Source organism: Mobula birostris, chromosome 4 (genome assembly GCF_030028105.1).
Source record: "Mobula birostris isolate sMobBir1 chromosome 4, sMobBir1.hap1, whole genome shotgun sequence".
Lineage (NCBI taxonomy): Eukaryota > Metazoa > Chordata > Chondrichthyes > Myliobatiformes > Myliobatidae > Mobula > Mobula birostris.
The window spans coordinates 120,742,592-120,763,272 of NC_092373.1; positions in this window are offsets into that span (position 1 = coordinate 120,742,592).

Here is a 20,681-nt window from a genome sequence, read left to right on the forward strand (position 1 = left end):
TTGAAGTGAACAATGTCATTGTAACATTTCAATTTGTATGAGATCACCTTTGATCTTAAAGATTTTAAAATGTTATGTACTTTTGACTTTGTTAGATTCTACCAACAGTGCTCCAAGAGGATGACTGTTTGTTGCAATGAATAAAGACTCACTGCGTGAGTGGGCCAGTGAAGGAGTGGAGCTTTGAGGCTTTGACTCGAGAGATTCTGGCGGTTTTGGCAGTTGGTCTGTGCAATCAAGTCAATCAAGATTTGAATAGATCAGCAGAAAGCCGTTGATTAGACAATCAAGATTTGAAAAGCTCAGACTCAGCAGAAAGCAGCTGATTGGGCAGTCGAGGTCAGGTGACCAAACATTTTGAAAAGCTCAAACAGATAAATAGAGGGATAGCTCAAAAGAAGCAGCCAGTGAGTGAGTAGGGCAGTGAAGGAGTGGAACTTTGAGGCTTTGACTCGAGAGGCTTCGACGAGAAGAGGCGGAGGACAAGCTAGCTCGCAGTTAGTCTTTACAATGTCTCCTGAGACGGTGATGTGCCTCTCATGTGAGATGTGGCAGTCTTGGGGGAACTCCCCTCTCCCGCAGAGTCACATCTGCCAGAAGTGCATAAGGCTGGGCGATCTGGAAGACCGTGTAAGGAATCTGGAGCAGCAGCTGGATGACCTTCGACTCATAAGGGAGAATGAGGCAGTTGTAGATGAGAGCTACAGGGAGGTAGTCACACCTAGACTGTCGGAAGCAGGTCGTTGGGTGACAGTCAGAGGGGGGAAAGCGAAGGTGGGCAGACAAGTAGTGTGGAGCACCCCTGTAGACATTCCCCAGAATAATAAGTTTACCATCCTGGATACTGTTAGCGGGGACGACCGACCAGGTGTGAGCCACGGTGGCAGGGCCTCCGGCACTGAGTCTGACCCTGTGGTGCAGAAGGGTGGCATGGAGAAGAAGAGAGCTGTCGTCATTGGAGATTCTATAGTCAGGGGAGCAGACAGGAGATTTTGTGGGCATGAGAAGGACAGCTGCATGGCTTGTTGCCTCCCAGGTGCCAGGGTCCAGGATGTCTCTGACCGGGTGCACGACATCCTGGTACGAAAGAGAAAGCAACCAGAAGTCGTGATACATGTTGGGACCAATGACATAGGCAGGAAGAGGGATGAGGTCCTGAAGTGTGAGTTTCGGGAATTAGGCAGAAGGCTGAAGAACAGGACCTCAAGGGTGACGTTCTCAGGATTGCTGCCAGTGCTATGTGACAGTGATGGTAAGAATTGGAGGAGATGGCAGTTGAAAGCATGGCTGAGAAGTTGGTTCAGGGGGCAGGGTTTTAGATTTTTGGATCATTGGGATCTCTTCTGGGGAAAGTGGGACCTGTACAGATTGGATGGGTTGCACCTGAACTCGAGGGGGAGCAATATCCTTGCAGGTAGGTTTGCTAGTATGGTTCGGGAGGGTTTAAACTAATTTGCGAGGGGGATGGGACCCAGAGCGATAGAGCAGTGAAAGAAGTGCATGGAGTAAAGCCAGATCTAACATATAGAGAGGCTTTGAGGAAAGAGAAGCAGAATAAACGGTGTAAAGACAGTAAGGTAGAAGGGCTGAAATGTGTGTACCTCAATGCAAGAAGCATCAGGAACAAAGGTGATGAACTGAGAGCTTGGATACATACATGGAATTATGATGTAGTGGCCATTACAGAGACTTGGCTGGCACCAGGGCAGGAATGGATTCTCAATATTCCTGAATTTCAGTGCTTTAAAAGGGATAGAGAGGGCAGAAAAAGGGGAGGAGGGGTGGCATTACTGGTCAGGGATACTATTACAGCTATAGAAAGGGTGGGTAATGTAGCAGGATCCTCTTTTGAGTCAGTATAGGTGGAAGTCAGGAACAGGAAGGGAGCAGTTACTCTACTAGGGGTATTCTATAGGCCCCCCCTGGTAGCAGCAGAGATACAGAGGAGCAGATTGGGAGGCAGATTTTGGAAAGGTGCAAAAATAACAGGGTTGTTTTCATGGGTGACTTTAACTTCCCTAATATTGATTGGCACCTGATTAGTTCCAAGGGTCCAGATGGGGCAGAGTTTGTTAAGTGTGTCCAGGATGGATTCCTGTCACAGTATGTGGACAGGCCGACCAGGGGGAATGCCATACTAGATCTAGTACTAGGTAATGAACCGGGTCAGGTCACAGATCTCTCAGTGGGTGAGCATCTGGGGGACAGTAACCACCGCTCCCTGGCTTTTATAATTATCATGGAAAAGGATAGAATCAAAGAGGACAGGAAAATTTTTAATTGGGGAAAGGCAAATTATGAGGCTATAAGGTTAGAACTTGCGGGTGTGAATTGGGATGATGTTTTTGCAGGAAAATATACTATGGACATGTGGTCGATGTTTAGAGATCTCTTACGGGATGTAAGGGATAAATTCGTTCCGGTGAGGAAGATAAAGAATGGTAGGGTGAAGGAACCATGGCTGACAAGTTAAGTGGAAAATCTAGTCTGGTGGAAGAAGGCAGCATACATGAGGTTTAGGAAGCAAGGATCAGATGGGTCTATTGAGGAATATAAGGAAGCAAGAAAGGAGCTTAGGAAGGGGCTGAGAAGAGCAAGAAGGGGGCATGAGAAGGCCTTGGCGAGTAGGGTAAAGGAAAACCCCAAGGCATTCTTCAATTATGTGAAGAAAAAAAGGATGACAGGAGTGAAGGTAGGACCGATTAGAGATACAGGTGGCAAGATGTGCCTGGAGGCTGTGGAAGTGAGCGAGGTCCTCAATGAATACTTCTTTTCGGTATTCACCAATGAGAGGGAAGTTGATGGTGAGGACAGTATGAGTGAGGTTGATGTTCTGGAGCATGCTGATATTAAGGGAGAGGAAGTGTTGAAGTTGTTAAAATACGTTAGGACAGATAAGTCCCCGGGGCCTGACGGAATATTCCCTAGGCTGCTCCACGAGGTGAGAGAAGAGATTGCTGAGCCTCTGGCTAGGATCTTTATGTCCTCGTTGTCCACGGGTATGGTACCAGAGGATTGGAGGGAGGTGAATGTTGTTCCCTTGTTCAAAAAAGGTAGTAGGGATAGTCTGGGTAATTATAGACCAGTGAGCCTTACATCTGTGGTGGGAAAACTGTTGGAAAAGATTCTTAGAGATAGGATCTATAGGCATTTAGAGAATCTTGGTCTGATCAGGGACAGTCAGCATGGCTTTGTGAAGGGCAGATCGTGTCTAACAAGCCTGATAGAGTTCTTTGAGGAGGTGAACAGGCATATAGATGAGGGTAGTGCAGTGGATGTGATCTATATGGATTTTAGTAAGGCATTTGACAAGGTTCCACACGGTAGGCTTATTCAGAAAGTTAGAAGGCATGGGATCCAGGGAAGTTTGGCCAGGTGGATTCAGAACTGGCTTGCCTGCAGAAGGCAGAGGGTGGTGGTGGAGGGAGTACATTCAGATTGGAGGATCGTGACTAGTGGTGTCCCACAAGGATCTGTTCTGGGACCTCTACTTTTCGTGATTTTTATTAACGATCTGGATGTGGGGGTAGAAGGGTGGGTTGGCAAGTTTGCAGACGGCACAAAGGTTGATGGTGTTGTAGATAGCGTAGAAGATTGTCAAAGATTGCAGAGAGACATTGATAGGATGCAGAAGTGGGCTGAGAAGTGGCAGATGGAGTTCAACCCAGAGAAGTGTGAGGTGGTACACTTTGGAAGGACAAACTCCAAGGCAGAGTACAAAGTAAATGGCAGGATACTTGGTAGTGTGGAGGAGCAGAGGGATCTCGGGGTACATGTCCACAGATTCCTGAAAGTTGCTTCACAGGTGGATAGGGTAGTTAAGAAAGCTTATGGGGTGTTAGCTTTCATAAGTTGAGGGATAGAGTTTAAGAGTCGCGATGTAATGATGCAGCTCTGTAAAACTCTGGTTAGGCCACACTTGGAGTACTGTGTCCAGTTCTGGTCACCTCACTATAGGAAGGATGTGGAAGCATTGGAAAGGGTACAGAGGAGATTTACCAGGATGCTGCCTGGTTTAGAAAGTATGCATTATGATCAGAGATTAAGGGAGCTAGGGCTTTACTCTTTGGAAAGAAGGAGGATGAGAGGAGACATGATAGAGTTGTACAAGATAATAAGAGGAATAGATAGAGTGGATAGCCAGCACCTCTTCCCCAGGGCACCACTGCTCGATACAAGAGGACATGGCTTTAAGGTAAGGGGTGGGAAGTTCAAGGGGGATATTAGAGGAAGGTTTTTCACTCAGAGTGGTTGGTGCGTGGAATGCACTGCCTGAGTCAGTGGTGGAGGCAGATACACTCGTGAAGTTTAAGAGACTACTAGACAGGTATATGGAGGATTCTAAGGTGGGGGCTTATATGGGAGGCAGGGTTTGAGGGTCGGCACAATATTGTGGGCCGAAGGGCCTGTACTGTGCTGTACTATTCTATGTTCTATGTTCTATATATACTTCTGCAGTGACTTAGTCACAGTCAAAGTTAGGAGAGAGGTGGGTAGTGGGTGATAAGGGATGGATGACAAAAGGATTATTTCTGATAGGGTGAGACAAAGTAAGTTCCTGTAACTTGAACAGAAGGGAAGGGAAGAGTCCATGATAGACGAGGTGAAGATGAGAGGTAGATAATTTGGCAGCAAGGGTAATGACATTTTCAAATGATGTACAAGTGCATAACCAAGAAATACACAATACATATTATTATCAATTCCACAGAAGAAGTATGGGGGGAGCTTGAGTAATATTGAAACAAGACTTTTCCATGTATCCAATAAAGAGATTGACATATTTTGGACCCATGCAGACTTCTATAGCCACACATATGATTTGGAGAAGTTGCTCATTTCATTTTATGCTTAATGAAACCCATAACACATTTTATTGAACTCCAAAACTGAAACACAAGCATGCTAAAAAACTTCACATAACCATGTCATCATTTCAGGCCAGCCTCTTAAAACAAAACCTCAAGTCAATGTTGGTGATTGTGAATTATGCACACTTCTCCCAATTACATTACCCTACATTGTCACAGATGTAAGTGGGAAAGAACTGGATAAGCAAAGATGAAACAGAGTCAAGCAAAAAGATGCATGTTACCATGGATCTGCAGGTCAAAAACAATTTCTTATTAAAACTTACAGAAATTTTTAATGTATTGCATTATACTGCTGCCGCAGAACAATAGATTACACAACATATGTTGATGATAATAAACCTGATTGTGATTCTGATTTTGATTCTGCTCAGTTGGGTCAGTCCTACTTATGGATACTGGTGGATAGGATTGCTCTGCAAAGCAGCATTGAATTGATGGGCTGAACAGTCGCCTTCAATATTGTGACAACTATGTCAATAAAATGATGGGCAGGTTCATGCTTTATCAGCAGATTTTCAAGTGAAATTAGAAATATATAGTATATAATTGATTAAAATTATATTGCTGGCTGCAAATTAGAATGTTCACCACTTGAGTTATTGAGAACGATATACGAAATTCAGAGCAAACATCTGCTGGGAAAAGGGGACTGAAATCTGGTGAAATGCATCAGATTTCCCAGGGTTGTATAGCAGTCCAAAGCCAAAAAGGATGAGCTGGATAAATAACTGGCAAGAGTCATCTACACCTCCTCCTAACAGCCGCCACATGGTAGGGTAGCATATAAATCAAGTAATCCCTTTGTCTAGAATTTTCAGATATTTCTCATTATTTGCATTGGAAAATATTCTCTTCTTTCCTGCACCACACAAAACCTGCTATTTTCATTAGCCCTGCATGGAAAACACAGGAATTATCACTGAGGTTTTAATCTTCAGTAAATTGGATAAATCAATTTGGCAATGATAGCCTTGAGACAGGACTCATAGAGTATACCTAGGATTTTCTGCAAACAATATATTGTGAAATCATTCAGAAAACAAGTTGTTTCCGATCTGGTCACCTGTTACAAGAGAGGATTAATTAATTCATGATCTCATAATGAAAGATCCTCTGAGGAAGATGATAGAATAAAACAATTAGTATGGAAATCTGAAACAGTCGTCTAAAATTTAAAGGAAATTAAAAAGCTATAAAGGTGTATTTGGCTGAACAAGGGAAAGTAAGGAAAACAGTAGATTAACAATGCCAGACATTGGAGGAAACATTTCATGAACCATTAACAATGCTATATTCCATTGAAAAATAAAGACTGCCTTCAACTCCACATATGATACATACAATACAGACAACAGACAACAGACGCACACACACCAACCATCTCTCCAATGTGTGACTTATTGGCTTGAAGGCCCTTTTTGCCTGATGCAATACTCTACAATTCTCTAGCCAACTGGAAATGGCAAAGATATCACCTTATTAGAAGACTCTGATGCTACTTTATAGGTTAAGGTAATCCACAACAGTGTTTGTCCAGAAAAATGGAAGGGGAAATTTGTCGCAAATCTTCACTAAGAAGGAGGACAGGCTCTTCTCCTTGTAAGCATTGAAATCATACAGGCTGCAACCTCAGCTGAAGAATACAATACCCAATGTTTAAGGATATATACAGGAACTTTTATCATATATGACCTCCTGTCAGAGCAATGGAACATTATGAATATTGCTGGGATCGCTATCTAAATGTAATAATATAGTCCCAAGAGCCATCATAGCAGAGTGGGAAACTACTGGAGTCAGTTATCAAGGATGTGATAACAGCACATTTGGAAAGCGGTGAAATGATCGGACAAAGTCAGCATGGATTTGTGAAAGGAAAATCATGTCTGACGAATCTCATAGAATTTTTTGAGGATGTAACTAGTAGAGTGGATAGGGGAGAACCAGTGGATGTGGTATATTTGGATTTTCAGAAGGCTTTTGACAAGGTCCCACACAGGAGATTAGTGTGCAAACTTAAAGCACACGGTATTGGGGGTAAGGTATTGGTGTGGCTGGAGAGTTGGTTAGCAGACAGGAAGCAAAGAGTGGGAATAAACGGGACCTTTTCAGAATGGCAGGCGGTGACTAGTGGGGTACCGCAAGGCTCAGTGCTGGGACCCCAGTTGTTTACAATATATATTAATGACTTGGATGAGGGAATTAAATGCAGCATCTCCAAGTTTGCGGATGACACGAAGCTGGGTGGCAGTGTTAGCTGTGAGGAGGATGCTAAGAGGATGCAGGGTGACTTGGATAGGTTGGGTTGGGTGAGTGGGCAAATTCATGGCAGATGCAATTTAATGTGGATAAATGTGAAGTTATCCACTTTGGTGGCAAAAATAGGAAAACAGATTATTATCTGAATGGTGGCCGATTAGGAAAATGGGAGGTGCAACGAGACCTGGGTGTCATTATACACCAGTCATTGAAAGTGGGCATGCAGGTACAGCAGGCGGTGAAAAAGGCGAATGGTATGCTGGCATTTATAGCGAGAGGATTTGAGTACAGGAGCAGGGAGGTACTACTGCAGTTGTACAAGGCCTTGGTGAGACCACACCTGGAGTATTGTGTGCAGTTTTGGTCCCCTAATCTGAGGAAAGATATCCTTGCCATAGAGGGGGTACAAAGAAGGTTCACCAGATTGATTCCTGGGATGGCAGGACTTTCATATAAAGAAAGACTGGATGAACTGGGCTTGTACTCGTTGGAATTTAGAAGATTGAGGGGGGATCTGATTGAAACGTATAAGATCCTAAAGGGATTGGACAGGCTAGATGCAGGAAGATTGTTCCCGATGTTGGGGAAGTCCAGAATGAGGGGCCACAGTTTGAGGATAGAGGGGAAGCCTTTTAGGACTGAGATTAGGAAAACCTTCTTCACACAGAGAGTGGTGAATCTGTGGAATTCTCTGCCACAGGAAACAGTTGAGGCCAGTTCATTGGCTATATTTAAGAGGGAGTTAGATATGGCCCTTGTGGCTACGGGCGTCAGGGGGTATGGAGGGAAGGCTGGGGCGGGGTTCTGAGTTGGATGATCAGCCATGATCATAATAAATGGCGGTGCAGGCTCGAAGGGCCGAATTGCCTACTCCTGCACCTATTTTCTATGTTTCTATGTTTCTATGAAACATTCTTCATTTGTCTTGCCTTCAGACCCTTAATGTGTAATAATGCAGACAAGCCAGTTTCATGAGACTACTCTGCATCTGTAAAGTGCTGAGCATCTGTGGTGATTTGTCATCATTGACGTATCCGCTTCTGGCACCAGTGAAAATCAAAGAATTGGACATCTATGTCATACAAATTTAACTTTTTGTTATTATGTTTGGTACAGCAATCCAAGGTCAAGGATTAGAGCAGAAAGTGTGCAAAGGAAATGGTAGGCAAGGATAGTTTCTATCAAAAGACTCCCTACCATGGGCATTCAGTAGCATTACCATTGATGGATTCCCCATCATCATTATCCTAGGGAGAACTATTGCCCAGAAATTCAAACGCATCAGCCAATATACAGCAGGCTATAAATATGTATCAAAGGCTGTGTTGACGAACTCACTTTCTGACATCCCAAGATTTTTCTACCATCTCCAAGGTCAAATCAGGAGTGTGATGGAATGCTTACTGCTTGCTCAGCTGAGTACAGTGCTAGAATACACCGTCTGAGATGGTGCTAAAGGCGAAGGGATGAGCACTTAAATCACTGAGGAATAGCAGGCTGTGGACCTCGAGTTGGGGCATAGGGTTGATATGGATTGGTACTTGAGGGTCAGCATGGATAGAGCGGGTTGAAGAGCATGCTTCTGTGTTGCATAACTCTTTGACCACCCTGAACAAAGCATCCATTTGACTGGCACCTTATCAACCACTCTCACCACAACTTGCACAATACATGCAGATCATGAAGAATAACAAGGTGCTTGGAAATGCCAGCACTACAGCAGTTTACCTTCCAAGTTGCTCACTGTCCTGTCTGGGAAATATGTTGCCTGAACTTCATTACTACTGTGTCAAAATACAGGAACCTACTTAATAGCACTGTAGATGTACCCTCACCAGAAATACTGCAACTGATCAAGGTGGTTTAGCAACACCTTCTCAAGGGCAAAGAGTGATTAGCAATAAATGCTGGCTTTGGCAGCAATATCCAGTTCACAGAAATGAATAAAAGAACGTTTTAAGCATTCTAAAAGAGATTCCTCTGGATTTAATACTGCAATTCTATAGCACCACAAATGGCATGCCAACGTAGCTATTGCAATTTAGTTCACGGTTAAACACTTGAAGTCATCTTGGTCAATGTTGACGGTTCTGTGCGGCATAGTTAAGTATCAGCCGTAGTGATTTATCACAGCACATCTCTGAAAACCCTCATTGAGGTCACTCAAGCAATTCATCTGTCTATTTTGAGAAATCTTCATGAGCACAGCTCCTAATGGTGATGCTATTCATTAAATCTGAACTACTGGGACTAATTGGTTTCTTAAAGTAGAACATTCTCAAAGTAATCAGATGATCCTTTCCCTGTGACGTTGCTGCTGTCGCGTCAGCACCTGTTGAAAGAAGCTCAGCTATTGTGGTTAGATTTGTGCAAGCTATTTGCAGCTCTGATTGCAGACGGCTCATAGAGTCATCGAGTTGTACAACTCAGAGGCAGGCCTTTCGACCCAGGTTGTTCGTGCTGAGCAAGAATTCCGAGTTTGTTCCATTTACCTGCATTTTTTTCCCTTTCTTTTTATGTTTTCATGGCTCTGGGCCAAATTTTATATTTTTTTCAGAAGCAAAAGTAGATAGGTCTCAAACGGGTAAAATATATTGTGGGATTCTAGCAATAATTTCCCAGCAAAATCTAGTGAAGGACAGTTATTATACAGAACAGGCACAGAAGTCTGAATGAATACAATGTGCATATGTAAGTTCACATGTATGATCCATGACTGATGAACTCACACCATACGTTCTTGGAATAAAGAGAGCATAGACCAATTACTTTTCCATAGACAGGAGCCGGAGTATGAATAATGAGCAAACCAACTCGAATGCTGATAAAATGATTGAAAAAAATTACCTATTGAACAATTTTCAATAAATTGCAACATCTTCATTTGTGATATTAGAAAAATTTATGAGATTGTATTAGTGACGGATCAGAATGGACAAGTTTTTTTTGAAATGCAGGTCTCAGTTGAAACAATTGTAACATGTACCTATAGCAATTGGTGTTTTTAAACTGAAAACTGAAATTCATTGTTATAGTAATTTAAATAAACAATTATTTTGTGATGACAATTATTGGCTGTTAGTAAACTGAAACACACATTTGCAGTGATTTAAATAAATGTAGTGATATTTGTTAGTTGACTTCAATCTCAATTTTTGTTAATTGTATTGTGTTGGAAACAATTATTAGAAAATTACAGATATAGATAAAATTGATACCTGTCAGCACTGTTATTAATAAAGAGCTCAGCAAGGAGCTCTCCTGATTGCTTCAAGTATTAGCATCCTGTGGATCTCAATCTGTTTTGAAGGACATTTCAAAGGCCGTAATTTCTGACAGAGAGATTGTGTTATTAATAGAATATAAATGAGTGTGGACATTCTCTCCTGGGATCTGGCACCATTCTGGAAGATTTTTATTGGTACAGCCTAGATATCACATAAAGCATAAACTATTTCTGAATCTACAAATGCATTGAAGGTTTAAAAGACACACTTGGAAGGAATTCATGTTATTGTACATCATTACTCAACTGATTATGTATTGTACTCAGCAATAATTTTGATACACTTTATTTTTAAATTTTGCATTTAATAAAACTATCTTCACCCCTGAGCTGTGGTTGTCATTACTTCATATCCTGGTTAAAATAGAATCAGGAACAGATTCACATTCGGATCATTTATTTATCATATGTACAGGATGTACATCAAAACATACAGTGAAATGCACTGGTTGCTTGCATTAACAACCAACATAACCTAAGGTTGTGCTGAGGGCAGGCTGTGTAAAGAAATGTAAATTACAAAGGACACCTTGAAAGGAACCAAACTACCCCAAAGCACATTATATCTTGTGCCTACGGAGCCATAAACAGAAAGGTACACAGTGACCAGTTGTGGCTATAGTTTCTCGAGCTGCAGCACAAGATTCCTGTCTTTGCTGAGATAATATTATTGAGAATCCCTCATGTGTGAGAAAGATGAAGCAAGTAAACCAATACCTATTTGACTGGCCAGTTGTGCCAAAGCTGCTGACCAACAGACTGCAACCTATTGCAAATGGCCAAGAGGAGGCCAATCACAACCACAGACAAAACCAGTTTTATCACCATGATCATACCTGTTACACCAACCATAGCTAAGGATCTAAAAGGTGAATTGGGAAAGGTCTCAGTTGTCTGTTGTAACTGACTTAAATTGAGCATCATGGCTGTTGTAACTGGGAAATATGAAAGTCTTTATTCACACAGCAGACCTTCAGGAGAGAGAGTCTAAGTGAATGTCAATCACCTGACATGATGCTTTATACTTTTTGAACACATTTTAAAAATATTCTGGGGTTATGTGAATATTGTAGATATTAATTCAAAGAACCAGTCTGTAGTTGGTAATGCAAACGTGTAAATTGCTAGCAGTAAATTGAAGTTAAAAGCACAGGCTGGCCCACAGACTATGAGATATGGCTTGCAAATGGTGACCATGATACATTTGCATATGCATCAGCCAAATATTAAAACAATGGGATTATGTTAACTATGATGCAGTCCAGTCAACTATGGGTTTAAGTAATTTAACCATTGTAAGTAAGTTCAAGAAAGCTTATAGACTAAACTGTGAATATTTTTTAAGAATAGCGACCATGCTTTAATCTGTTTAGGTCAACAACCACAAGATCATGAAGTATCAAAGAACATGTTGGAGAGCTGAAATGGTAGATATACTATAAAAGTAAGTGTGTGTGTGTGTGTGTGTGTGTGTGTGTAAGGGACCAGCTTTCAGACAGCTTTGGGCAGCAAGGCCACCAATTGCAAAATGTGGTTACAGAGGGGTGTACTAGACGAATGCACGTATACTCAGTTGGGGGAACGGTATAGAACCACACTTGCTTGTGAGTGTGTTTGTGTGTTTTAGAATAAGTTTGAGACCTTAGTAACAGAGTTTAAAGTGTAAAGGAATACAAAAGGCATCATGAGTTCGGCAGTACAGAAATGGAAGATTGCAGTGTACATACTCTGTGGTTTTAAGTATGTATTGTTTAATTTTTATCCATCCCTTATATTATGCTTAATATGGGAATTAGTGTAGATATATTTGAGGGTGAGGTTATACGGAGATATATCTGTTGGGATAGCAATTACTGAGGCCAGGCAATGTCAGACTGAGAAGACCGATGACTCCTGCCAGCCCTTGACTCTGATTACCACTATTCATAAGCCCTTCACCCCTGAGGAGAATGAAAGTATTTTGTCAGAGCTGCCCTCACTTAAAGTCACTTGCAGCAACTCAGAATTCTGGCACAAGCTTGAATAAATTATTGTAACTCATCAGATGCACCAAAAAGATGTACATTTGTCGGTATAAGTGAAATATCTGAGGAAGATATGGGACAATATGGCACAAGGAGTGAGGGATGATATATGGGCAACTACTGGAAACACCAGTAATCAAAAGATATGTCATCGCATTAAGGGGGAAATGAGGCTGTGTCCAGGGGACAATGATAACATTGGTGGTTCTGAAAAGTGGTGAACCTGCCATGGATTATGCAGAGTGTAAATATTGAATATATGAGGAATACTCAAGGCTGCACAATCCACCAAGGGATGATCCAGTCTTCCTAAATGTTGAAGGGAGGGCTCAGCTCAGCCCACCAGGAAGTTTTAGATCTGGGGATAGCAGTGAGATCAACCTACCCAGTGATAGTATCATGCGGCAGGCAGATAGATGAGAGGATGGAGAAGAGAAGTCATAAAATGGCTGTAGCAGATGCAGCTGCTGCAAAGACACAGAAGATTTACTTTGTGTGCAAACAATGGGGGCACATGGCATGGGACTGCCAGAATAGACATAGGAGGGTAAAGGAGATGACATGTTACAGCTGTGGCCTTTCGAACCATGGTTGGACGTAATGCTCTAAAAAAAGAGATGGAAGTGTGAGATTCACTCATCAAAGCAAGCAGAAACCCCAAAGCAGCAACCTCTTTGTTCGACCTGACTGCCGACCAGATCATAGAGCCGGTAAGGATAGCATCCAAGTCAGACAAACGGCTGACGACAGCATCCATTGCCAGCAGTAGTCACCCATGTATGTATGCAAAAGGTTTATTGGGGGGTTGGCGAAGTGAAATGTTAGTGGTCAGTATCGATAACTGACCTACTCTTGCCATGTGCAGGGAGCGAAACAATGAGGGCAGAGAAAAGTGGGCTCAGGTTCTTGAGATTGAGGGAGTGCAGCTTCCTGTGGATTCCTGGGTGTGCCCAAGCAATGAGGGTACCATCCTGCGGATAGATACACTAAGTAATGCAGGTGCAAATATAGACTCAGGAAAGGTATGAATAACATGGACAAGACAGATACAGCAAACATATGTGATCTCCAGAGATACTAACAAGGCCCACAGAGAGACAGTACCCCCAAGCATGGAGGAGAGACAGGACAATATGAGGAAATCATGTCAGGAGGTCCCAAAGGTCAAGTACAGCAAAGAAGTGCTAGAAGCAGAGAAGCTTCCTGCAGAGGTGGCAGCAATTATAATAAAGACTTGCCAGAAAAGGAAAAGATTGAGAAGAACGGGAATGAATGTGCAGATCGCGGGGCAAAGATAGCACTAGAAGAACCTGAGGTGACAGAAATTGGAAGCATAGATGATAGAACTACTGCAGCCAGTTTAGTAAGATTATATGGGGATGTGAAGGACCATTGTAAATAGGTTAACATGTTGAGGGACCAAGCTAAACAGCCATAATATATTGCTGGTTGGAGAGAGCTTAAGTCCTCCCACAGCCAGGTGACAAATCATGGTGAGGGAGCTGCCTGAAAAGGCAAGGTTCGCTCCCAGGTGGATAGAACCATAGATGGTGCTGCTGACAAATGACACCTGTGTTTGTGTGCGAGGCAGTCAGCAACAACACTGGACTCAGGCTAAACGATCTGACTCACCTTCTTGTTGCCTTCACAAACAGAATAAGCGATCAAGTCCACCCAATAACAAAGCCATTACAGAGAATGGTAGAGAAGAACACCAGCCTTTTGCATCATATCTGACCACTCCTGCTGGAAGCAGATTGTGGATGAAAGGAATCAGAAAGCAAATGCAGAAGACACAGAGAGAACATGTCAGCAAGCCATGAACAGCATGTTAAAATATAATGGTAATTGTAATTTGTAATGAAGGTTTGTTCGGGAAGTTAATTGCTTAGCAAAACACACAAAATGCTGGAGGAACTCAGCAGGTAAGGCAGCATCTATGGCAAAGAGTAAACGTCGACATTTTGAGCTGAGACCCTTCTTTGTGACTGGAAAGGAAGGGAGAAGATGCCTGAATAAAAAGGTGGTGGGGCAGGAAAGAGGCTAGCTGGAAGATGATAGGTGAAGCCAGATGAGTGGGAAAGGTCAAGGGCTGGAGAAGAAGGAAACTGATAGGAGAAGAGAGTGGACAAGAGGAGAAAGGGAAGGAGGGGGGACCCAGGGGGAAGTAATAGGCAGGTGAGAAGTGAAAGGTCAGAGTGGGGAATAGAGGAAGTGGGTGGGGGGGGCGGGAATTTGTTCACTGGAAAGGAAAATCAATATTCATGCCATCAGGTTGGAGGGTACACAGACAAAATATAAGGTGGTGCTCCTTAAATATAAGGAAGTTAGAGGCAAAATTGTTAAAATTTTTGAGCTCAGCATTGATGCTTGAAGCAGCACTACTGCTTCAGTGTAGCAGAGGAAGAGTTGGGGAGTATAACCGGAGAAGGATTCGAACACAGGTTGTTCTACACAGCTGACAAAGAGCTGATTAACACCATAAGACATAGGAGCAGAATTAGGCCATTTGGTCCATCACATCTGCTCTGCTACTCATTCATGGCTGATCCTAATTTCTCCTCCTCAAACCATTCCCGGGCCTTCTCCTCATAACCTTTGATGTCGTGTCCAATCAAGAACCTATCAATCTCTGCCTTAAATACAACCAACGACCCAACCTCCACAGCTGTTCGCGGTAACAAATTCCATAAATTCACCACCCTCTGAATAAAAACATTTCTCCGCATCTCTGTTTTAAATGTACGTCTCTCTATCCTGAGGCTGTACCCTCCTGTCCTAGACTCCCACACCATGCGAAATATCCTTTCCTCATCTAATCCATCTAGGCCTTCCAACATTCAAAAGATTTCAAAGAAATCCCCCTCATCCTTCTAAATTCCAGCATGTACAGACCCGGAGCCATCAAATGTTCCTCGCATGATAACCCTTTCATTCCTGGAATCATCCTTGTGAACCTCCTCTGGACCCTCTCCAGTGCCAGCAAATGTTTTCTTTGATAAGGAGCCCAAAACTGTTCACAATACCCAAGGTGAGGCCTCACCAGTGCCTTATAAAGCCTCAGCATCACATCCATGCTCTTGTATTCAAGACTTCTTGAAATGAATGCAAACACTGCATTTGCCTTCCTCACCACTGACTCTGCCTGCAAGTTAACATTTAGGGTGTTCTGCACAAGGACTCCCAAGTCCCTATGCACCTTAGATTTTTGGATTTTCTCCATGTTTAGAAAATAGTCTGCACATTTATTTCTACCACCAATGTACATGACCATGCATTTTCCAACATTGTGTTTCATTTGCTACTTTGTTGCCCATTCTTCTAATCTGTCTAAATCCTTCTGCAGCCTATCTGTTTCTTCAAAACTGCCTGCCCCTCCACCAATCTTCCTATCATCTGCAAACTGGCAACAAATCCGTTCATCCCATCATCTACATCATTGATATACAGCATAAAAAGAAGTGGTACTAACACCGAACTCTGAGTAACACCGCTAGTCACTGGCAGCCAACCAAACAAGGATCCTTTTATTCCCACTCACTGCTTCCTACCAAATCAGCCAACCATGTTAGTAACTTTCCTGTAATGCCATGGGCTCTTAACTTGGTAGCAGCCTCATGTGTGGCCCTTGTTAAAGGCCTTCTGAAAGTCCAAATATACAACATCCACTGCATCCCATTTTCCTATCTTATTTGTAATCTTCTCAAAGAATTCCAACAGATTTTTCAGTCAAGATTTTCCCTTAAGGAAACCATGTCCTATCTTATCTTGTGTCACAAATTATATAGATCAGGATAAAAAGATATTGGGAAAATAGATGGCATGGGAAGGGATCTGAGTTATGCAGAGACATCAAGTTCCACAACCTTGATGGCAAGAAAGAGAAGAAAATGCACACTGCACCTGAAGTCAGCTACTCCATCCTGAAATGGGAGTGGACACAAATGAGCTGGACTCTTTCAGTGGTTGGGCCAATCATCAACAGACAGTCTAGTAGTGGGTGCTACTGGGGTGAAGTCTTTGCAGCCATTCCAACAGAACCACCCCAAATCTTCCTGAAGATCAACCAAAGGGACTAAGGGACTTGTTTTCAGATTATTCTGACAATCAACTGGCATGGCTTGGAATGTGATTTGTTGTCTGTGAATCAAAGTTACCTTGCCCGGCTTGGCTCACAGGATAACTACAGGCAACCATTGCTGAGTTTTAGCTATCAGAGATTGAAGGAGTGAAGATAAGGATGCGAATAAAGTGCAATGGACCAACACCGAAGGAGACAATGTGCTCATGAATGTCATAACTGCATTTCATAGACTGATTGAAATCGAGATGGCAAATGTGTCCATGAAGATGTGATCAATTTTTTTCGAATGTTTTATCGCCATCTCTGCTCAGTATTGTAGATTGCCGATTCGGGATGGTCGATAGTGTAGATGTAGGTACACATAGGGACATGATAGATTGGTAATCAGGAAGGGGATCTGAAATGAAGGGCATCTTTGCTGCCTATTTAATTAGATCTTTTTTAAAGTTTGGCCTTCTTGAGACAGATTTTATTTCTTGATGACATTTTATCATCCTTCTTATTCTGGCAACTTGCCCCTTCCTTCTCAGTCCTGAAGAAGGGTTTCGGCCCGAAACGTTGACTATCTATTTCCTTCACAAGATACCTGACCTGCTGAGTTCGTCCAGCACCTTGTGTGTGATCCTGTCATCTGATCCTGATCGACTGTGGTGTCCGCAGTTAAAGCAAGAGCTGGATCAGGCAGTTCTGACTGTGGACACAATGGTTAGCATCGAGAATGGGAAAAAGGAGCATAATATCCTGGCAATACCAGATAAAGCTCCATGAAGGACCAAACCCTAGAGCAGACAAAGGGTGCTCCTTACCAGCACTTAACAAGTGGAATCAGATTGCAGAAATGATATTTGAAAAGGCAAACCAACACTGAAACATTTGATATAATGAAAGAACCATGTTCAATCTGTGTGTCGGAATGCTTGCCTGTGCATTCCATTTTTAAAAATATCTTTGAAGCATGTCTGCTGTTTGTTTCTGTATCAATCACAATTCTGCTCAGAGATGAAAGCTGTTAAACTTTTACAGTCTTGCCTTTGTTGCTGAAAGAGTTCAGTTCCAAGCATGTTTTTTTGTGATCATTGAATCGTGTTCTGGTGTTGAAGTGATTTCAATTGTATGAATGTTTTAAGGGAACTATTGAAGTCCTGCTATATTACATGTAGCAAAGCCATGAAGTTTCTTAAAAGGAAATGTTTTCCTTAATTGCCATATTTTTAAGTTTGCATTCCAAGTCTTGGGAAAAATATTAATTTAGAGGCTAAAGATTTAATTGTAGACATTATAATCTCTTCTTGATGGCTGTGAAGAATTTAAAAAAAATGGAGATTGAATTTTGACAGTCTATGCAAATTAATTTAGAGTGCCTCCTTTTAAAATGGGTCCCAGATAGAAACTGCACTTGTTAATATACTTATTTTAAAATAACATGGATGAGTAACACTAGTTTTTCCCCTGTTATGTTCAGTTATATCTTTCACATACTTGGTCCGGAGAACCACAAAACTACAGTACCTGAACAATGAATAGCAACATGTTGCAATTTTCTGGGTTTGTCTGTAAGCAGGGGTTCTTTGTTACTTTTCATTCACCTTTCTTTCTTGTCTTGTTTTATCAGTAAATACATACTGATCTGAATTAAAGTTGAAGGTAGAAGTCTTGAATTCCACATTTGTCTTTGATGAATCTTTAATTCCAAATGCAATGTCACGAAGTATTAAAAATCAACAACTGTTCAATAAGTTGATTTGATATTTTGGAACATTTGTTGGTCTGCTCAATTCTTTATTCGTAATCTAAGCAAAGTTTTGGAAATTACAAAGAGTAAGTGAGGGTACTTCCCTATCATGAAATATTAACACATTGGGCTGTTAAGCATAAGCACAACAAATTATTTTTAAAGCAGATAATTTTAACATTTTTAAGCCATAATAGGCATAGCAAGAGATCCAGTTTTGAGAATCTAAGAACTTACCTACAGATATCAAATGACAGAGCGTTTTGTTTACTTGAATTTAAAACTTTGCCTTCAAGAAGTTTAGAATTAACCTATTTAAGACTATTTTACAAAACCTTACAACAAATGAATTTTAACAGTATACCCCAGTTACCTCAAAGCACCAAAGAGAGACACCACCAATGTTCAACATTATTCAAGTCCATTGCAGGATTAATGAGATCTTGACCTCTCCAACACAAAAAATCCAGCTTCAAGGTTCTAATTTAAACTATTGGTTCCAATAACCAGTCCATGCCATTTGTAAGCCTGACACCAGGCCATAGTAACAACAGACCACGTCACAACAAGAGGATCCTGAATGGACAGAGAGAAAATACAGTCACAGAAACTTACAGCATCGAACAGGTCCTTTGACTCATTTCCATGACAACTAGAAAATAATGCTTAAAATATTCAAGAACATTCTCAAAGCCTCCATGAAAGAGTGAAAATTCTGAACAGCCTGTGGGACTCCACGACCCATGACCTACCAAAAGGGAGAAGAAGCATCTGGGATGGCATTGAGAATGAAGTCCCTTCATCTCCCAATCTGCCTGCCCATCTGCCCCACCTGCAAGCCTACTTGTGGAAAAGTTTGCTACATCACTGACCTCAGAATTCATAGAAGCAGAATGGAAGTAAGCTGTTATGTTTTGTAACTCCAAAAACTAAACAAAAGAAAAATACGGGCAGTGGCTGGGGGGCGGGGGGGGGGTGAATAAACATGTCTACTTCATTTTACTTTAGCGAGCTACTCAGATATGTCGTAGTGGTGTAATAACATACACTATTCATGTAGTTCTTACATATAACCTGTAATGAATTCTGGAAACAAGCAAATAATGCTTAAACAAACAATATATTTACAATATTACTCAAGTATTACTGACATACTAAATACGCCATCCTCAATCGTAAAAGAGCCCTTAAGGAGGAGAAGAACTCAGTATCTCCTTCAATGGAAAGTCTATTGACTGGCTGTATTAAGGCCTGGTATGAGAACATAATCTGAATCAGGTTTATTTATCACCAGCATGTGTTTTGAAATTTGTTAATTTAGCAGCAGCAGTTCAATTAAATACATAATATGGAAGAAAAAATATATACAATTACAGTATATGTATATTGAACAGATTAAAAATCATGCAAAGAAAGAACTATATATTAAAAAAGTGAGGTAGAGTTCATGGGTTCAATGTCCATTTAGGAATCGGATGGCAGAGGGGAAGAAGCTGTTCCTGATTCACTGAGTGTGTGCCTTCAGGCTTCTGCATCTCCTACCTGATGGTAACAGTAAGAAAAGAAGAGACCCTGGGTGTTGGGGGTTCTTAATAATGGATGCTGCCTTTCTGAGATACTGCTCCTTGAAGATGTCCTGGGTACTTTGTAGGTTAGTCCCCAAGATGGAGCCAACTAAATTTATTACTTTCTGCAGCTTCTTTCAGTCCTGTGCAGTAGCCCCCCCTACCCCCCCCACTCCCCCATAGTAGACAGTGATACAGCCTGTCAGACTGCTCTCCACAATACATCTGTAGAAGTTTTTGAGTGTTTTTGTTGACATACCAAATCCCCTCAAACACATAGTCACTGTCTTGACTTCTTTATAACTGCTATGTTATGTTGGGATCAGGTTAGGTCCTCAGATATATTGACACCCAGGAACTTGAAACTCTCTCCGCTTCTGATCCCTCTATGAGGATTGGAAAGTGTTCCTTCATCTTGTCCTTCCTGATGTCCCCATTAGCTCTTTTGCCTTACTGACTTTGAGTGCAAGACTGTTGCTGTGACACCACTCCACTAGTTGGCGTATCTCACTCCTGTACACCCCCTTGTCTCCATCTGAGATCCTAGCAACAATAGTTGTATCATCAGCAAATTTATAGATGGTATTTAAGCAATGCCTAGCCACATAGTCATGGATATAGAGAGAGTAGAGCAGTGGGCTACACACACATCCCTGAAGTGCACCAGTATTGATTGTCAGTGAGGAGGAGATATTATGGCCATTCTGCACAGATTGTGGTTTTCTGGTTAGGAGGTTGAGGATGCAATTGCAGAGGGAGGTACAGACACCTAGGTTCTGTTACTTCTCAATCAGGATTGTAGGAATGATAGTGTTAAATTCTCATCTATAGTCGATGAACAGCATCCTGACATAGAT